The 14701-nt window shown below is 33.5% G+C and overlaps 1 non-coding gene across 1 annotated transcript; it reads left to right on the forward strand.

Moving 5' to 3' along the window:
* Positions 1-6282: 6282 nt before the first annotated feature.
* LOC129081209 (U1 spliceosomal RNA) lies at positions 6283-6445 on the forward strand. Its single transcript, XR_008530279.1, has one exon. It is a non-coding gene; the product is annotated as a U1 spliceosomal RNA (small nuclear RNA).
* The last annotated feature ends 8256 nt before the right edge of the window (positions 6446-14701 follow it).

Consider the following 14701-nt stretch of genomic DNA (forward strand, 5'->3'; position numbering starts at 1 on the left):
TTATTAGGCTTCTTAAAATCTGATTCCCTTTGCTCCCTTCCTTTAATAATACCTAGCTGCTTATGCTCAAAAAACTCACAATCACCAAAAAAAGCTTAGTAGATTCTGCTTTTTACTCTGGTTTTCAGTCAACACCATTGTGCAGATGGTACATTTCTAGGTGTATTTTTATAACCATTACTTACTTAAAATTCTGCATAAAGGAAGCCAATTTTCTAATTAGTTATTTTTTTAAAGTGAAATGCTGATAGAGCATTTTAAACAATTATAAGTAATTATTCAAATATTTATCAAAATACATACATCAATTACAAAAAGACAATTTTACAAAACCCTATATTTTGTTTTGTTTTGTTTTTTTAAACCAGTGTAGCACTTTATTCAAACTAAGGATAACAGTAACAAATGACAGAAAGACATTCGTAATTTATGAAACATCAAGTATTTACCATTTTTTATCAAAATGTGACTTAGAAAGAATTTGTAGTATAGAGGTTCATTTCTAACAGGGCCTCTCTTCAGTTTGTGGTGAAAAACAGCATAAGTACTAAAGCAGAGTTAGGATTTCAAGGAGTAATTAAAAACATCATCACAGTTTTATGTAGACTTCCTAATATAAAATCACTTTATCTCTGAAATTATGAAAGGTACACTTTATGCCAAGGTTGTTATGAGTATATTTTATTATTTTGTGGAATGTGACGCATGCTTGGACAAAAACATTCAACATCTTAAGTGATCAACATTACGAATGTTCATCCTAAATGTTTCCACTCTTTAAGAAACTCTGACCTTGCACTTTGATGCAACAATTTCTGGTTTTATGTTTCTCTACATGACATTTATAGATGAAATTGGATCATCAATCACTCTAAGCACTTTCTTACCTGGTCTTTACAACAAACTTACTTTGAATTTTCACAGTATAGCTTTTTAAATGCAAATAAAGCTTCCCAGTTTTCTAAAGTGTCTTTCCTCTCAATGCAAGGGATTAGATGTTGGTATTCTCCCCTGTGAACTCCTGGCAAGCAGACCACAGCTCTCTTCTTGCAGCAGTCATGGCCTGCTACAAGGAAGAGGTTGTACATTCTAGCTACACATTTTTCCATTTCACTGTCCATAGAAGCTAGTGAAAGATGAGACTTTTCTTCAATTCTGCCTGCTTAAGTCAGTTAAAATAAAAGCCAAATTCACCTCCCCCCGAATACAGTTGAGATATAAGCAGTGATTCCAATAAACATTGAATATTTTTGTGCAGAAATCAAGTCACTTTCTTGTTCTGCATTCTCACCAAATAAAGGTTTTATGATTTTATTACTTGCAAGGGAAATGTTCAGACAGCACTACCAAGTAAACGGGTACTCTTCTCTTTCCCACTAGTTCTCTGCCACAGTCTGTTCATGTGCTGCAGTGTTACCATGACATCCTCCTTTATCATACTTTGTTCAAGAATATATAAACTGAAAGAAAAAAATGATCAAAAACATATAAACATTTTTCTCAAAGAAGTTTATCATAATATGTTCACAAAAGGGAAAATATATGTAAAAATAGAGCTTCCAAACACAAGTAAAAAATAGTGTTTGTATTTTTAATATTACAACTATTGATAATGTTTGATTTAATTTCTGACTAAATAAAATACATTCCCCCAAATATTTGAGAGACATAATTTTTTAATTAACACGGCATTTTAAAAAAAAATATGTATTTATTTTTAGAGATAGTGGAAGGGAGGGAGAAAGAGAGGGAGAGAAACATCAATATGCAGTTCCCTCAAGGGCGCCTCCCATCAGGGACCCGGCCAGCCCCCAGTCATGTGCCCTGTCTGGGAATCAAACTGGCAACCCTTTGGTTCACAGGCTGGCACTCAATCCACTGAGCCACACCAGCCAGGGCAAATTAACATGGCATTTTAATTAAAATATATGTGATAAAGGTAGCATATATTTATAAAATGATTTTAATAAATACTTTCCTTATTTTTTTAATTTTAGTGTCATATTTGAAGTTTTGCACTGCTATAAAAAATATGATTCTTGCTTCTTGTGTTACTGGGCCAAAGTAGGTGTGCCTGATGCTTCAAAAGGCCAAAATTCAAAATGTCATAGTTTGGAGTAAAGAAAGGTTTATTGATCTATAAATTGCTAACCAAGAAGATAGGAGCCCTAGTAGTTCCTCAAATCCATTTTAAGAAAGTACAGAGTTCAGGCTCCTTTTATGTCAAAGGCATAGAAAATGGGCGGGGCTGTTTTTATAAAAGCTCGAGCCCCCCCCAAAAAATTCCTCTAATGATTGACATCCGTAAAGAAGGTGTTATTAGGCTGAAGGCCGTGGGAACAACAAAGGGTTGAACAAGATAGAGTCAGAGAAACCAAGCATTTCACTCAGCTACACTTGGAGGAAAATAAGGAGTATTTCTGGGACAAAGGAAGGTTGTGTTGTTAAGGAACCATAAATGGCAAAAAAGCAGAAAGTTACCCAAAAGTCAGATTTCACCAAAGGAAACAGTATTCTTTATTATATTATCTTAGGTCTACAAAGACTCCTGCAATTAACACTTAACAAAACTAATTTATTCAGAAAACTGAAGCTTTCCAGGAAACATTTGGTCATCAACAGATTACACTGACTCTAATACGTTTAGGAAAAGATAAATATAGCCTGGGAAAAGCAGCATGAGCATTGGCTAAACCCATTAGGAGCAGATCTTAATGATTTTTCACAGTGGTAGGTGTTCATAACTCTCAGCTAAGTATCTGAAGATTAAAAGGACTACATAAATTTTCAGAATTTTTGAGGGAAAAAAATCAAGTGACTTAATTAGATTACATTAATGTGTATTGTATTTGCCTAAGTTGTTGAAAACTGTAATGTAGTAAAATTAGCTGTATAGTTTTAAGGAAAAATTATTCAATATATATTGTGTTTAGTTCTAAAAGGCATGATTCTTGGCATTTCTTTTCTCATTAACGTCTAGAATCCTGTATAATAGCTTGAGACAAATTTAAAAGCCATTTGTTCTAACTTTTTTATCTGAATAGGAGTTTTTCTACAATATGTTTTATTGTAGAAATATATAATTTTGTATAGCAAAATTTTGGTAAAAAGACAATTTATTTTAAGAGCTCTTACTTCTTTTTGTTAATTTGAAATCTGCCTTGCTGACTTGATATTAATTATTTTCTCTGGACTTATATATCCACTCAATTACTAAAAATTACATAGGTGTAAGTAATCGATATAAACTTACAATCTGGCCCCCAAATCTTCTCTTTTGAAGTTAAATCTAAATTATTTTTCCCACAACACACTGACTTCTGTTATTTCATAACGATTCAGATCTCTAATCTGAATCTGAAGTTTACATTTCTCTAACTTGTAAATTTTACTCTTAAAGTGTTCTCTTAAAAAGGAACATAGCAGAATGCAGTAGTGCTGGTACTTTTTCTCCTAAAAATAGCTGATATTTCTCAAATTGCTATTCTACAGGGTTACGTTCCACAAGTGACTTTTGGATGTGTTTTGGGGAAAATGGTTCTATTATTAAATAGATATGGGAGATACTGTGTTAACAAGTTTTTATATAACAGAACATTTAAAGCAAAGAAAACTATTAATTACTTTTGTGGTATCTGAAAGGTAGAATGGTGGTTACCAGAGCCTAGGAGGAGGGGAGAGGGGGGTTTGTTTAAAGAGTATGGAGTTTCAAATTGAGAGATGAAAAAGTGCTGGAAATCTGTTTCACAACAATGTGAATATTTAGCACTACTGAACCTCACACATAATAAGGGCAAAAACGGTAAATTTCTTATTATGGATATATTTTTTTGCTACAAAGAAACTGTTCGATCAAAAAATTATGGTACATTTACACAATGGAATACTATGCAGCAGAAAGAAAAAAAGAACTACTAAACTTCGCGACAGCATGGGTGAAACTGGAGAGCATCATGCTAAGCGAAATAAGACAGGGGGCGAAAGACAAATACCATATGATCTCACCTGTAAGTGTACCCTAACCAACAATACAAGGAAAATAAGACCAACAACACTGAAAGGAAAAGAAACGAACAAAGACAAGAAGATGGGGGGGGGACGGGGGAAAAGGAAGGGAATGGGAGGGTCGGGGAACATGTAGCAAGGTCTCATGGACAAAATCAAAGGGGAAGGATTGAGGGAGGGAGGGGGGGAGGGGGCAGAGGAAGGTGGGGGGGGGAGGCAGAGACAAATGTATTTGAAAAAATAAAGAAAAATTAAAAAAAAATAAAAAATAAAATAAAAAATAAAACTGTTCGCTCTATTGTACAATACTATTTCCTTATTTCTATAAATGGTTTTAACTATTGCTCATATTTGATCATACCTATTTTTTGTTATATTTCTTGAGGCACATATATTAATACCTTTGAGCAATATACCATGCAACATATGTTGATCAAATACTTCTTGATCTTTATTGTTAGAAATTAAAATTGTAAGACTTTCAATCCATCCATGTGAGAGTCAAAATTTTGTGTTTCTAATGGATCATTCTCTTTCATAGAAAGACTTTTAACTTAATTTTTTATTTAAGAACTCATTTAAGTTTATGCTATCAGGAAGGAATGAGAACCTACTACATCTTCTCCAAATATTTAATAATACAAGTTTAATAGGATCTAGGTAAAAAGAGAATTCTGTGCAAGTTTCTCAAGACTTTCCCCTTGACTGTTTCATTTTACAAAATAAAATTATTTTGTTTCTCTTATCCAAAAAGATACTTAAATCCATTTACATTCAAACTATATTATCTTATATATGTTATCCTGTTAAAAGAATGACTATGTAAAATGTACATTAAAATCAAGGCATGCCATATTCAGGCCATATTTTGCTCTGAAATATTGGATTGGCCAATTATAAGATAAACGTGATTCACTTTGTTGATGTTTTCTTTTTCTCTATTTAAAAAATATTTTTGTGTGTTAAAATACATTTGTCTCCATTTTCCTGCCACCACTTTCCCCTGCCTCACTCCCCCACCTCCCACCCTCAATCCTTCCCCACTTTGGCCTTGTCCGTGGGTCCTTTATACATGTTCCTTGACTTGACCCTTCCTCTTCTTTTCTCCATTATCCCCCTCCCTCCTTCCCTCTCGTTACTATCAGTTTCTTTTTTCTTTCATTGTTGCTGGTTATATTTTCCTTGTTTATTTGTTCTGTTGATTAGGTTGCACTTATAGGCAATATCATACAATATTTGTCTTTCACCCTCTGGCTTATCTCACTTAGCATAACGCTCTCCAGTTCCATCCATGCTGTCATGAAGGGTAGTAGCTCTTTCTTTCTTTCTGCTGCATAATATTCCATTGTGTAAATGGAACATTTTCAAAGATAGACCACATGATAGGACACAAAACAAGCCTCAACAAATTCAAGAAAATTGAAATCATAATAAGCATTTTCTCAGACCACAAGGGCTTGAAACTAGAAACCAACCTCAAGGAAAAAACTCAAAAACATTCAAACTCATTTACGATGACTGAATAGCATGGTATTAAACAATGAATGGGTCAATTATGAGATCAAAGAAAAAAATCAAAAAGTTTCTGGAAACAAATGAAAATGAACACACAACAGTCCAAAGCTTATGGGACACAGTGAAGGCAATCCTGAGAGGGAAGTTCATAGCAATACAGGCTTACCTAAAAAAGATAGAAACATTTCAAATAAATGACCTAACCCTACAGCTTCAAGAACTGGCAAAACAACAACAAACAAAGCCCAGATTGAGTAGAAGGAAGAAAATCATCAAGATCAGAGAAGAATTGAATGACATAGAGACTAAAAGAAAAATCCAAAGGATCAGCAAATCCAGGAGATGGTTCTTTGAACAGAAAAACAAAATCAACAAGCCTTTAAGCAGACTCATCAAGAAAAAAAGGGAGAGGACTGAAATATATAATATCAGAAATGAAAGAGGAGAAATCACAACTGGTACCACAGTAATACAAAGGACTATAAGATATTACTATGAACAATTATATGACAAGAAATTTGAAAACCTCAATGAAATGGACAAGTTTCTAGAAAAATATAACCTTCTAACACTGAACAAAATAGAAGCAGAAAGCCTGAACAGACTGATAGCAGCTGGTGAATTTGAAGCAGTGATCAAAACACTCCCGGCACACAAAAGCCCTGGACCAGACAATTTCACAGGAGATTTTTACAAAACATTTAAGGAAGAGCTTACCTTTGCCCTTCTCAGACTGTTGATGTTTTCTTAATAATCTTAATTATACTCACCCGGCGGGGCAAATACTGTAATCACAAAGGTGGCTTTCCCAGGGTGAGACTCACCCATTCCACTCCGGTGTGCTGACCCCTGAGTTTTCCCGAAATGCGGGAAACTTGACTGCATAATTTATGATAGTGAGAGATTGCGTTCATGCTTTTCCTTGAAAAAAGAAAAAAGAAAAAAAAAACCCGCAATTAAATACCAACTATGCCTACATCCTTGTAAAATCTTTAAAAGTGAATAAACAATTCTAGAATTTTTATTATAGCATTTGCAAGTAAAATTTCAGTTTCTTTGGGAGGAAAGTTATAAAAAAACAAAAATAAAAACAAATAAATGAATAGCCATGGCCAGGTAGTTCAGCTGGAGTGTTGGAATGGAGTGGTGGAGTGTCCCATGCACCTAAAGCTTGTGGGTTCAATTCCTGGTCAGAGCACATACCTATGTTGTGGGTTTGATTCCTAGTTGGGACACATGTGGGAAGTAACTGATTGATGTTTCTCTCTCACATTGATGTTTCTTTCTCTCACTTTCTCTCTCTCTCTCTCAAATTAATAAACATATTTTTAGATGAGGATAAAAAAGGAGATAAGTGAATATATCCAATAGATTATCACTAAATAAGATTGAGTTATCCAATTAATTTAATTCCACACAAAGTCATAGCATTGATATGGAATATAAAGAAAACTTTCTTTCCTGTTGTCAATATCTGCTGAAAATCCATAATTGACCCCTTACACAAAAATGGATTTAAATTTATAATGTTATAACCCTTCTTATGTCTCAGACTTTACCTGTTCCAAAATATAGTTTAAATATTAAAGCAACATCATAAGATTTAAAACATTACACAGAGCTAATTTATTCAGAAAATAATATTTTTAAGTTTTATTATTATTTTTGAAATATTGTGTTTATTTATTTTTAGAGAGAAGAGGAGGGAAATGAACATCAATGTGTGGTTGCCTCTCACGCACCCCCTACTGGGGACCTGGCTTGCAACCCAGGCATGTGCCCTGACTGGGAATCGAACCTGCAACCCGTTAGTATGTAAGATGGCACTCAATCCACTGAGCCACACCAGCCAGGGCTGAAGTTTTATTCTTCATGTAAATGCTTTACTATTTATTTCACCTGCAGAAATAAAGATAACTCACATTATCTTTATAGATATGAATCCATAGAACCTCCCCTTCCAATATTTAAACAGGCTGTGGATACATATATATATACACATGTACATATGTGTATACACATATGTGTATACACACACAAATGCACAATTCACGACCTTTCAAAAAAGATATTAAAATCTGTAATGTGTCTCCTTCATTCATAAAATCCTATGTTTTTTCTTTTTGAGTACTAGAATTAAATAAAATATTAAATTAATATTTATTTTCTTCTCTTTAATACAGTTTTTTAAAAAAGTCTGCATTACTACAGTGTTTATTTTCCTGTACAGAATTTTCCCTCTGTAGTTCATTCTTACAATATTTGCAACTTCTGCAATTTTGATTTGGTTATCTCTAGTTGTTAGTAAAGGACGCAATACTCTCTTTATAGGGAAGGTTGTATTTATATTTATCCTAATGAAAAATGCTCTATGCCTCACTATATTTGCTTCCAATCTGAATAATTAAAATTGTAAACTTATCTAGGCTGATTTTTTATTATGGCTTCTGCTAGTCATTAAGTATTGCATTTATTCTTACCAACTTCAACAAACAGAGAACAATCACAATAAGTAAATGAGACAGCATCTACAATCTTGTGGTCTATTCAATTTATGAGACATGGAAATAGATACTTAAAGAGTAGAGGAAACTGTCATTTTGCAAAGGTCCATATAAAAATCAGCTCAATTTGTACAATCAAGTGAATGTGGAAATGTCTGTTATAAAACAGCAAATCAATCTCCCTGATTAAAAAATTTGAAATGGAACATTATAAAAAGTTTAATTTTATTACATTTTCTATATATATTAATAACATAGGATCATGCAATGTGGAAATAATGAATTTAAAGCATAATTGTTAATCATTTTGATGTATAAGGGACAAGCTTTTCAGCTGTTGTGCTTTGTGGACAGAGATGATAGCTTCCCTGTTAATGTTCACCTGTAGTTTCCCTGTGAATATTCATCTGTCATGGCAGCGGTTTACTAGACCAAACTTCTTCCACCTCTACCCCCGAAGCTTAACATCACTCCCCAGTTTTCCTTAGTTACCTTTATTAAACCAGACCAGCTCTCTTTTCCATTTTTACTCCATGGAACCATTGCTGACCTTTACTTTTATAGGTTGTAATCAGCAACTGCAAAAGATACTTGTAAAATTAATCTGTCAATCAATAAATACTCACCAAATGATTGATCTGTTTTCAGGGTTCTGCTAAAAAGATAATTTAAAACATCATGCTATATCAATTATCATTAGAAATAATATTATGTAAGAGACATAGCTAAGCACTTTTTATTACCAATGAGCACGTCCCAAAACATAATAGAGGAAAATCATTGCAGTTTTTGAGATCCTTGTGAAAAAACATAGATTTTTTTTCCTTTACCTAACAACTAAATTCAAATGTATAGCTGTGTCAGGACAGAGTTGAGGTGATTAATTGTTTAATTGAATAAAGTAAATCAGATTTTAAGTGAGAATTAAATGTGGGTATATTATATATATGTATATATACACACACACACACTATTTATAATTGAGCATATAACATGGCAAGGTTTACAATTGTGCAGTGGTTATCTATTGTTCTGAAACAAATCAGCTAACCCTTTTTAGCTTAAATAAATATTAATTTGCCCATAAATCTGCATTTGGACAAGGATCATTTGTACAGTTCTTTCTTTCTCCATACAGCATTTGCTGGAACAGCTCATCTGGGGCTACTGAATGCATATTTAAGGTGATTTGCTCATATATTTAGCAAGTTCTTGAGTTCTTTCTTTCCATAGGGACTTTTCCATGGGATCACTTGCTCTTCCTCCCAGCTGGATTTTCAGAGCAAACTTCAAAAGCAATAGAAGATGGAAAATAATAAGTCCTTAAGGTCTGAACACATAAACTGGTCTAGAGTCACGAGTGTTTTATCCTATTGGTCAAGCAGTTGCAAAATCCAGATTCAACAAGAGGGAACATAAACCTCACTCTTCATGCGCTGTCCATAAAAAAAAAGAAAAAAAAATTCAATTCAATTTTGTCATCAACAAACACACATTAAGTTCTAGTATAGCAGTGATGACCCATTGTCAACAAATACATTATAAAAGATATTGCTGAGACATTCTCCAATCCAATAGGGATAGATCCCATCAATTAGGTTGTTGACACTTGATTTTATTTGCTTGGCAAGCTACTTTGCCAGTGGATAAATACTGACCCAAAATAAATTAATCAGATTCTGTCTTCTAGAAATTTGGAATTGGGTCTGAGAGATAGTCAATCACCTTTGAAGTGGATTGATTTCAGATTATGTAAACAGAAAATTTGTGGAGACTATTTCAAACTATGTACACACACAAAAAAATGAAATTGACTTATAAAGAAAGAAAGTAATGAATCAAATAAGATCTAACAATGAAAAAGTAAATGAAAAGCAGGTTTCCAGATACTTGATTGCTGACCATTTCCAGGTTTTGTTCCCTCAGTCATTTATGTATTAATTCATATTTACGTAATTTTTCCCCTGGGCCAGTCCCTGGCTATATATTAGTAAACAAAAAAGACAATAGCCCTGCCTCCATGGAATCTGCATGAAAATGATGTAAACAAACAGCAAGGTAAACATATAAACAAACACGACACTTTCAGAGAGAGACAAACCTTTTTGGTTGAACCTAGGTGTTTTAGATAAGGTTTTCAGAAATGGCCATTAATTTTATGGTTAGCAACACATTCTACATGTGTGTGCTGCTCACTTAATTATCATAATTTTATTCTGACTTCTTAATAAAATTGGCCATAACCCTATGCAATACAGATCAAAAGTAATCACACTGATTCAATTACAATTTTCAAGCAAAGGAATAAGATTAAAATGAGACTTTAATCCCAAAGATCCACTACTGTGAATGACATAGGAATATAATTTTCTCTTTTCCCTTATTTTTAAATTAAAATTGTTCTGTCAATGCAAAAAAAGATGAGTTTTTAAGAGCTTAGAACTAGGGTGTATGGATTATAGGCCATCCATGTTTGCTAATTGGCTTCACTCAAAAGAAAAACAAGCTTTATTATAAATTCTTGAATGGAAAGTATTTTCACAAATTTGAGAAACATTGCTTGACATTGGAATCCTACTGTCCCACAAAAATTGGGAAAAACTGGTGCTGTCTACCTTGATTATTACATATTAAAGAAATGACTCCTTGGTTCCTATGGTGGGGTCGGGGGGGCATCCCTGTCTTGTAAATCTGGTGAAAAGATTTACATCTTAGAAGAAAAAGAATTTATAATTATTAGTTCTCTATAGTAAATGTTCAAAACAAAGGGAAGTCAGACCTTTGTGTTTAGATCCTGTGAATTCTGTTAAGAGCAGAGGCTAGGAGGAAGGTCAGAGGCAAGAAAAAGCTTGTCTAGAGTATTATCAAGCTCAGGGTATAGTTAGGGCTTCATGAAAATAAGAGAGAAAAAGATAGATGCACTGTTATGGATATTATAGATATTTTACATAAATAATATATATTTATATATAATACAAATTGTTTAGTATCGTATTATCTATGTGATAGAGTATACATATATGAGTATTGTTGAGTATACATGGTCTTCCCAGAAAGTATCTAACCATGTAATATGAAAAAATAGAGATACTTCTTGAAGAAGATACAAGAAACATTGTGCATAGAATGATGACGCCTCAGTCCCTTTCCAAGTAGGCACCTTGGGACCTCACACAGTTCTCCCAATCGCTTTCAGTTGCCTGTCATATTTTCCTGAATCTCATTGACAGTCTGAAATCTCTTCCCTTTCAAAGATGACTTTACTTTTTAGAAAAGCTAGAAATCACAGAGTGCCAAATCTGGGCTGTAGGGTGGCAGAATCACCTGGGTGATTTGATGTCTCATCAAAAAACTCTACACGAGATGTGTTGTCATGATGAAGCTGCCAATCACCAGATGCCCATAGTTTTGGCTTTCTGAATTAGTTTCCAGGCAGGAATGTTCAAGCTTAATGCAAAATTTGATGCAGATTTGCTGCTCTACTCACTCATTCATTTTGAATGTGACAGCCATACTGTACACATGCTCACTCAGTGGCATCTACCATCCTAAATGACTAGTACAGTGAAGTCATCATTGTTCACTCATCCACATACCAGTCCACTCTCCTTGGCTGCCAGGTTACATTGATATCACACAAACTGTTCTCATTACATTAACAATGGTTGGACTTTTTCCTGACAGACCTCATATATGTGAACACATTTATCAATATAATAAAATTAAAACAGAGCTTTAATTTCAAAGATTCTCTAATATGTATGACATAGGAATATAATTATGTAATATGAGTTATTCACTAATTCTTAGGTATTTTAAAGAGCTTCATTATTTTCATACTTACCATAATCTTATAAATTAAATTTTACACAAATTTTAAAAAGAGAAAACTATGGAATAATGTGGTTAATGCAATACTCATAATCAGGTACTGAAATAATGATACAGATTTTTTTTTAATCCTCACCTGAGGACATTATTTTTTTCATTGCTTTCAGAGAAAGAGGAAAGAGGAGAGGAAGGGAGAGAGAGAGACATCAATACTAGAGAGAAGCATCGATTGATGGCCTCCTATACATGCTTGGACTGCAGATCATATGTGACCAGGTATGGGAGCCACAACCTAAGTACATACCCTGACCAGGAATCAAACACAGAAACTTTCTGCCAACCAATTGAGTCACATCAGCCAGGGAAGATTTTACTCTGATGTTGATGAACATAAGTTAAAAATAAATTTAATTCATATTAAATATGGAACCAGAAGAATAAATTTAGACATTTGAGGATAAAAATGTAAAAATTACACTTATTTGAAAAATGTATGATCTATTTTAAAAGCAGCAGATAGAGCTTAATTAAAATATATACATAATTTATAATGTAGATTTGGTTTGCTGACTAAATAGGCCCATGCTCATCTATGGGAAAATCATCTATATTGACATAAAAATAAATAATAAAAAACTGCACTTATAAAACTACTTAAATAAGAACTAGTAAATAGCAAATACTATGAAATTTAAAAGGATTATTGTATAGATATGAGTTATAATTTTGTTTGCTTTTACTTCACTAATTATAGCTATGCAAGGGTGGTGGGGTTGTGTGAAAAGGGTGAAAGGATTAAACAAAAACAAAACAAAAAAACCTCAGACACCCACAGTGGGTGGTTACCGGGGGGAAACGGGGTGGAGGGGCGTAGAAGAGAGTGCCAGGGGATAAATGGTGATGGGCGGTAACTTGACTTAGGGTGGTGAACACACAATACAGTACACAGATAATGTATTATAAAATTGGACACCTGAAAACTACATAGTTTATTAACCAATGTCACCCCAATAAATCTAATAAAAAAAAATTGCAGCTTTTCTATTTCTTCAGAGATTCGCAGTGTTCAAACTGAATACTGTCCTTGGGTGAAGACAAAGAAAAACATGATATAATTTAGTAAAAAGTTTCTGGCTTTGAAAAATAATTAGGACTAGTATAGATTATCCATCTCATGCAATTAAAAGTAATAACTAGCAATTATTTGAATATATTCTATGTAGTAGTCACAATGTTAAGTGCTTCATATATATATATAATTTTACTTAATCCTTACAACTGCCAATGACTTCCAGATGAAAATACTGATTCTTTGATATGGTTAAATAATTGTCCCAGAGTGAAAAGAGTAGTAAGTGGCAAGGTGAAATTTATAAGAATTGTGTTTGGGACAATGCTAATGAGTTGTATAACCTCAAAACAAAATAAAACAACCAACAAGAAAAAACCCATATTGTCAATGGTGATTGTTTATTTTATGCAAATTAAGATGGATAGAACTGTCTATTAAAACAGTAGAGCTAATATGGATAAAGTAGATTAAAGTACTAATTTGTTATCTGAGTTTATTGAATACCTGATTTTTCATCACTTTTTGATGCTATATGCCTTTCAATAATGTTGTATGTGTATTGACCAAATATGTTACTATCTATGTGAAAATAATTGTGTCCCTACTATTGATCCATATCAAATTACCCCAGAATTTAGTATCGTCAAATAATAATTTTATTTCGCTATAGGTTTCAAGAATGGCTCAACTCAGCAATTCCAGCTTAAGGTCTTTCATGCAGTTGCCCGCAGGTATTGATGGGGACTGCAGACACCCAAAATGGCTCACTTACTTGGCTGGGGGTTGACACTGACTGTGCGCTGTGAGTTCACTTGGGACTATCTCTCTGAATGCCCAGATATGGTTTTCCCAGCCTGACTGACAATCTCAAGGAGGTCAGACTTCTTACATAATGGCCACCGCCTCCAGAGTAAGCATCCCAAGGACACATTCAGAAGTCACAGGTTATAATTTCTGCTGCTTTCTATTGGCTACAAAAATTTTACTAAAGTCATTAAGGAAAATAAACCTCATCTCTTAGTGAGCATTATGTCAAGGAATGTACAAATGTGTTTTACAACTTCCACAACTATGATGGAGATATACATATAACATAAAATTATTTCCAAGTACAGTAGAAAAAAAACTATATCATAGTATATAATTTATTTTAAAATATGCAGGTGATTTTTAAAAAATACTTTATCTTACCTGTTTCCCCATTTCAATGCATTATATGCTTACTTGCTAAATGTGAAAAATACTTGAATAGTAATTTTTTAAGCTGTCTAAAGTCTCTAATCCAAAGATAACTACTATGTTATTTTGTTTCTTTCTAGTCTTATTAAGATCAGAAGGAAGTCTTACAAAGATCGAAACATATAGGATATAACTCACTATGTTTCTCAATGTACAAGCATTTTGCTCAGCTCTCCTTTTGTTCCCAGTGGCCCTCAAGTATCCAGAGTTACCCAGGTCCTGTCAGCATTCAACTCAAGCTACATGGGAACCAGTTCCACAGGCGTCCCCGTAAACCCCTCAACATTGGACACAGGCTCCACTCTTTCTTTTTTGTGGGAGAGGCCTCTGAGCTGATCAGCCTCTGTTGTTCTTTTCTATACTAGAACCCAACTTTTAAAATTATTTGGTGGCATACACAGCATTAAACATTTAAGAGAGACAATATTAATCCCTTGCCTTATTTATCTTTCATGATATTTTCTTGCTTATGTATAGTTCTACATGAATTAGCATGAGATAACAAAATTCAACTCTGTATTCTCTTTACATTTTC

The sequence above is a fragment of the Pteronotus mesoamericanus genome, unplaced genomic scaffold (assembly GCF_021234165.1).
Source record: "Pteronotus mesoamericanus isolate MK-2021 breed Mesoamerican mustached bat unplaced genomic scaffold, CSHL_Meso_final contig_94, whole genome shotgun sequence".
Classification (NCBI taxonomy): Eukaryota; Metazoa; Chordata; class Mammalia; order Chiroptera; family Mormoopidae; genus Pteronotus; species Pteronotus mesoamericanus.